Source organism: Neoarius graeffei, chromosome 16 (genome assembly GCF_027579695.1).
Source record: "Neoarius graeffei isolate fNeoGra1 chromosome 16, fNeoGra1.pri, whole genome shotgun sequence".
Taxonomy (NCBI): domain Eukaryota; kingdom Metazoa; phylum Chordata; class Actinopteri; order Siluriformes; family Ariidae; genus Neoarius; species Neoarius graeffei.
In genome coordinates, this window is record NC_083584.1 from 62,641,958 (window position 1) to 62,647,994 (window position 6,037).

The following is a 6,037-nucleotide window of genomic DNA, read 5'->3' on the forward strand; positions in this document are numbered from 1 at the left end:
GCATCCATGATATCTCGTCGCTTAAAAATGGCGACCTTTCGCGGTCTTGCTATTGTTATTGGTCTTAACAACTCCGCCCCCCCCCCCCGCTGACGTAAGCAGTTCTTTCCTCTGGCCCAGCAGAGAGTTGGTGCTAGCCTGGAACCGGTTTTTCTGGCCCCAGAGCCAGTTCTTTGTCGGTGGAAACAGAAAACCCAGTTCCAAACTAAGCACTGGCCCCGAACCAGCCCTGGAACTGCTTTGGTAGAAAAAGGGCAGTAGACACGGGGAGAACATGCAAACTCTGCCCTTGCCGGCCACTGAGTTCAAACCCATAACCTTGCTGTGAGGTGACCGTGCTAACCACTACACCACTTAAGTATTTTTAAAAGCAAGTACTTTGACTTAAGTAAAAATTTGACTGGACAACTTTCACTTGTGGGGCGGCACAGTGGTGTAGTGGTTAGCGTTGTCACTTCACAGCAAGAAGGTCCGGGTTCGAGCCCCGTGGCCGGCGAGGGCCTTTCTGTGTGGAGTTTGCATGTTCTCCCCGTGTCCACGTGGGTTTCCTCCGGGTGCTCCGGTTTCCCCCACAGTCCAAAGACATGCAGGTTAGGTTAACTGGTGACTCTAAATTGACCGTAGGTGTGAATGTGAGTGTGAATGGTTGTCTGTGTCTATGTGTCAGCCCTGTGATGACCTGGTGACTTGTCCAGGGTGTACCCCGCCTCTCGCCCGTAGTCAGCTGGGATAGGCTCCAGCTTGCCTGCGACCCTGTAGAACAGGATAAAGCGGCTACAGATAATGAGATGAGATGAGATTAATATACTGTTACATTGTTTTATATTGTTCATTCATCTCATCTCATTATCTGTAGCCGCTTTATCCTGTTCTACAGGGTCGCAGGCAAGCTGGAGCCTATCCCAGCTGACTACGGGCGAAAGGTGGGGTACACCCTGGACAAGTCGCCAGGTCATCACAGGGCTGACACATAGACACAGACAACCATTCACACTCACATTCACACCTACGGTCAATTTAGAGTCACCAGTTAACCTAACCTGCATGTCTTTGGACTGTGGGGGAAACCGGAGCACCCGGAGGAAACCCACGCGGACACAGGGAGAACATGCAAACTCCGCACAGAAAGGCCCTCGCCGGCCACGGGGCTCGAACCCGGACCTTCTTGCTGTGAGGCGACAGCGCTAACCACTATACCACCGTGCCGCCCGTTTTATATTGTTGTAGTTAGTTAATAAAAAACATTTTTATTTGCCTAAAATCTTTGTCCTGCGTTTTATCATACTCATAATCAACTAAAAAAGGCAAAATCACAAAATTATTCAATGATCATAACATTTCAAGTAAAAAGTATTGGTATCGGCGATACTAGCCCTGTATTTACTTGGTATCGGATCGATACCCAAATTCCCAGTATCGCCCACCCCTAGTATCTGGCAACACTGCATGTGCGAGTCAGTGTTTATATAGGCTTAAATTCTGTTACTGAAAGTGTGTTATGTTTACAGTGAAGGACTGTGTGCACTTTACATTATTTTTTTACTTAATACAAGAAATTAATGGATGCCAACATTTTTGCCAAAATGGTATTTTATTTTCCATTGTTTAGGCAGCTTCAGCATCATACTGTGAGATTCTGTTCAAATTGTTTTTTTCTTCTATGAAGCCTGAGCCATTTATTTTATTAGTTTATAATTATTGTTTAATTTAGTCTTCAGGAGAGACTGCCTGCACACAGTACTAGTATTAATAGTGTTTTTTCTTCCATGAAAGCTGAGGTATTTATATTATATTTTAAGGTAACTTCATGTTGTGCTGTGAGGTTCTCTGCACTTTAACTTTTGAACCAACAGGTGCATTTGGATAAGTAAAGCCTATTTTTCTGCATTTTTGTAGTCCTGGTAATCTTTTATATTGGTAAAGATGTTTGTAGGACCATTTCTCAGTGTCTTTGTTTTTTTAATCAATAGTTTTTCAGTAATAACTTAATATTTAACATATCACTCAATTTTAATCACAAAAAGAGAAAATCGCAACTTTCACTTCCTCCTGCAATGTAATAGCAACAAAAACCGAAAAAACACCGCAACTTTCATCGCAATTTTTTGGAAAACCCCCTGTAACATCAGACATTTTAGCCCGCAACAATCACAAAAAAGGCCCGCGGAATCCTGGGGGGCCTGATTAATGAAGTTGGGTGGTACTCTGCATAGATTTACATAGAAGACTAGATTCCTCACCGCACAGGGCGGCCATCTTACCACAGACAAGGGGTATGAAGACTTACGCAAGCACAGCACAGCCCAGCACTCACATTATGATTTACAGGAAATCAAAGTACTGACTTTGATGACAAGCTGATGTGTGTGTGTGTTTTAATTGTAGATGTTTATATCAGTATGTTTAGTTTTATTTTAACTGCACATTGGAGCCTAGTCAAATGAAATTTCAATCTTCTGTGCTAACATATATTGACTTTGACATGATAATCAGCTTTGAATGTTCTTTTTGTAAATGTAAAGATATCTTTTTATCCTTGGAAGTATAACCACATGTGATTTAATTAAATGCTTTTTTTGTCACAAACTACCGTGAGTCGCTGTCACTGTTTTATACTATTACTGACTTGGCAGTGCATTTGTTATTATGCTATGATGTGAGAGTGCATTTGTTATTATGCTATGATGTGAGTGTGCATTTGTTATTATGCTATGATGTGAGTTTACATTTGTTATTATGCTATGATGTGAGTGTGCATTTGTTATTATGCTATGATGTGAGTGTGCATTTGTTATTATGCTATGATGTGAGTTTACATTTGTTATTAGGCTATGATGTGAGTGTGCATTTGTTATTATGCTATGATGTGAGTGTGCATTTGTTATTATGCTATGATGTGAGTGTGCATTTGTTATTATGCTATGATGTGAGTGTGCATTTGTTATTATGCTATGATGTGAGTTTACATTTGTTATTATGCTATGATGTGAGTGTGCATTTGTTATTATGCTATGATGTGAGTGTGCATTTGTTATTATGCTATGATGTGAGTGTGCATTTGTTATTATGCTATGATGTGAGTTTACATTTGTTATTATGCTATGATGTGAGTGTGCATTTGTTATTATGCTATGATGTGAGTGTGCATTTGTTATTATGCTATGATGTGAGTGTGCATTTGTTATTATGCTATGATGTGAGTTTACATTTGTTATTATGCTATGATGTGAGTTTACATTTGTTATTATGCTATGATGTGAGTTTACATTTGTTATTATGCTATGATGTGAGTGTGCATTTGTTATTATGCTATGATGTGAGTTTACATTTGTTATTATGCTATGATGTGAGTGTGCATTTGTTATTATGCTATGATGTGAGTTTACATTTGTTATTATGCTATGATGTGAGTTTACATTTGTTATTATGCTATGATGTGAGTTTACATTTGTTATTATGCTATGATGTGAGTTTGCATTTGTTATTATGCTATGATGTGAGTGTGCATTTGTTATTATGCTATGATGTGAGTTTACATTTGTTATTATGCTATGATGTGAGTGTGCATTTGTTATTATGCTATGATGTGAGTTTATATTTGTTATTATGCTATGATGTGAGTGTGCATTTGTTATTATGCTATGATGTGAGTGTGCATTTGTTATTATGTTATGATGTGAGTTTACATTTGTTATTATGCTATGATGTGAGTGTGCATTTGTTATTATGCTATGATGTGAGTTTACATTTGTTATTATGCTATGATGTGAGTTTACATTTGTTATTATGCTATGATGTGAGTTTACATTTGTTATTATGCTATGATGTGAGTTTACATTTGTTATTATGCTATGATGTGAGTGTGCATTTGTTATTATGCTATGATGTGAGTGTGCATTTGTTATTATGCTATGATGTGAGTTTACATTTGTTATTATGCTATGATGTGAGTTTACATTTGTTATTATGCTATGATGTGAGTTTACATTTGTTATTATGCTATGATGTGAGTGTGCATTTGTTATTATGCTATGATGTGAGTGTGCATTTGTTATTATGCTATGATGTGAGTGTGCATTTGTTATTATGCTATGATGTGAGTTTACATTTGTTATTATGCTATGATGTGAGTGTGCATTTGTTATTATGCTGTGATGTGAGTGTGCATTTGTTATTATGCTGTGATGTGAGTGTGCATTTGTTATTATGCTATGATGTGAGTTTATATTTGTTATTATGCTATGATGTGAGTTTATATTTGTTATTATGCTATGATGTGAGTGTGCATTTGTTATTATGCTATGATGTGAGTGTGCATTTGTTATTATGCTATGATGTGAGTGTGCATTTGTTATTATGCTATGATGTGAGTGTGCATTTGTTATTATGCTATGATGTGAGTGTGCATTTGTTATTATGCTATGATGTGAGTGTGCATTTGTTATTATGCTATGATGTGAGTTTACATTTGTTATTATGCTATGATGTGAGTTTACATTTGTTATTATGCTATGATGTGAGTGTGCATTTGTTATTATGCTATGATGTGAGTTTACATTTGTTATTATGCTATGATGTGAGTGTGCATTTGTTATTATGCTATGATGTGAGTGTGCATTTGTTATTATGCTATGATGTGAGTGTGCATTTGTTATTATGCTATGATGTGAGTGTGCATTTGTTATTATGCTATGATGTGAGTGTGCATTTGTTATTATGCTATGATGTGAGTGTGCATTTGTTATTATGCTATGATGTGAGTGTGCATTTGTTATTATGCTATGATGTGAGTGTGCATTTGTTATTATGCTATGATGTGAGTTTACATTTGTTATTATGCTATGATGTGAGTGTGCATTTGTTATTATGCTATGATGTGAGTTTACATTTGTTATTATGCTATGATGTGAGTGTGCATTTGTTATTATGCTATGATGTGAGTGTGCATTTGTTATTATGCTATGATGTGAGTGTGCATTTGTTATTATGCTATGATGTGAGTGTGCATTTGTTATTATGCTATGATGTGAGTGTGCATTTGTTATTATGCTGTGATGTGAGTGTGCATTTGTTATTATGCTATGATGTGAGTGTGCATTTGTTATTATGCTATGATGTGAGTTTATATTTGTTATTATGCTATGATGTGAGTTTACATTTGTTATTATGCTATGATGTGAGTTTACATTTGTTATTATGCTATGATGTGAGTTTATATTTGTTATTATGCTATGATGTGAGTTTACATTTGTTATTATGCTATGATGTGAGTTTATATTTGTTATTATGCTATGATGTGAGTTTACATTTGTTATTATGCTATGATGTGAGTGTGCATTTGTTATTATGCTATGATGTGAGTTTATATTTGTTATTATGCTATGATGTGAGTTTACATTTGTTATTATGCTATGATGTGAGTTTACATTTGTTATTATGCTATGATGTGAGTGTGCATTTGTTATTATGCTATGATGTGAGTTTACATTTGTTATTATGCTATGATGTGAGTTTACATTTGTTATTATGCTATGATGTGAGTGTGCATTTGTTATTATGCTATGATGTGAGTTTACATTTGTTATTATGCTATGATGTGAGTGTGCATTTGTTATTATGCTATGATGTGAGTTTACATTTGTTATTATGCTATGATGTGAGTGTGCATTTGTTATTATGCTATGATGTGAGTTTACATTTGTTATTATGCTATGATGTGAGTTTACATTTGTTATTATGCTATGATGTGAGTGTGCATTTGTTATTATGCTATGATGTGAGTGTGCATTTGTTATTATGCTATGATGTGAGTTTATATTTGTTATTATGCTATGATGTGAGTGTGCATTTGTTATTATGCTATGATGTGAGTTTACATTTGTTATTATGCTATGATGTGAGTTTACATTTGTTATTATGCTATGATGTGAGTTTATATTTGTTATTATGCTATGATGTGAGTTTACATTTGTTATTATGCTATGATGTGAGTTTATATTTGTTATTATGCTATGATGTGAGTTTACATTTGTTATTA